Below are 1,318 nucleotides of genomic sequence, written 5' to 3' on the forward strand. Positions count from 1 at the left end.
GTGCGCAGGTGTCAGCGAGTGATGACGTCAAATCGTTGTCCTACACAGGTGGGAAATGTAGTTCAGCCAAAAGCCCTTCTAATCTTATCTGGTTCAGCTGGCTCCGGGGATTCAACTATGGCCTGTACCAGTACACTGACACATTTTCTTACCAAATGAGGCTTATTTATTCATCATGCACAAATGTAATAAATATAAACACAACATGTAAAGCAGTGGTTCCCAACCCTTTTCAGTTACTGTACCACCAACTGTATTTTGCTCTGCCTGCAATACCCCTTAAGTACCTCCTCGTGCATTTTACCAGTAAGCCTATGGTCTCACGAGTATTCTCAAGTACCCCCTATGGATAGGCCAAGTACCCCCAGGGGTCCTAGTACCCCTGGTTGGGAACCACTGATGTAAAGTGTTGGTCCCATGTTTCATGAGCTGAAATAAAAGATCCAAGAAAATTTCCATAAGCACAAAAAGCTTATTTCTCTCTAATTTTGTGCACACATTTGTTTACATCCCTGTTAGTGAGCATTTATCCTTTGATAAGATAATCCATTCACCTGGCATGTGTGGCATATCAAGAAGCTGATTAAACAGCATGATCAATGCACAGTGCTGGGGACAATAAATGGCCACTCTAAAATGTGCAGTTTTGTCACACAACACAATGCCACAAATGTCTCAGGTTTTGAGGCAGCGTGCAATTGGCATGTTGACTGCAGGAATGTCCACCAGAGCTTCTGCCAGAGAATTTAATGTTAATTTCTCTACCATAAGCCGCCTCCAACGTCGTTTTAGAGAATTTGTCAGTACGTCCAACCGGCCTCACAACCAAAGACCACGTGAAACCACGCCAGCCCAGGACCTCCACATTCGGCTTCTTTACCTGCGGGATCGTCTGAGACCAGCCACCCAGACAGCTGATGAAACTGAGGAGTATTTCTGTCTGTAATAAAGCCTTTTTGTGGGGAAAAACTCAGTCTAATTGGCTTGGCCTGGCTCCCCAGTGGGCCTATCCCATGGCTGCGTCCCTGCCCAGTCATGTGAAATCCATAGATTAGAGATAATGAATTTATTTAAATTGACTGATTTCCTTATATGAACTGTAACTCAGTAAAATCGTTGAAATTATTGCGTGTTGCGTTTGTATTGTGTTCAGTATAATAGCGCAAGATCATGATAATATAGATATTCCGAAATTACTCCTCATTCACAGAACACAATAACATCTCTCCATGAAGAAAGTGAACAAGTACCACATAAGATATGACAACAAATTAGAGGAAACATATTTAAACAAACTCCCAATTTTCTTTTTAAACGT

The sequence above is a fragment of the Coregonus lavaretus genome (genome assembly GCF_964263955.1).
Source record: "Coregonus lavaretus genome assembly, chromosome: 15".
Lineage (NCBI taxonomy): Eukaryota > Metazoa > Chordata > Actinopteri > Salmoniformes > Salmonidae > Coregonus > Coregonus lavaretus.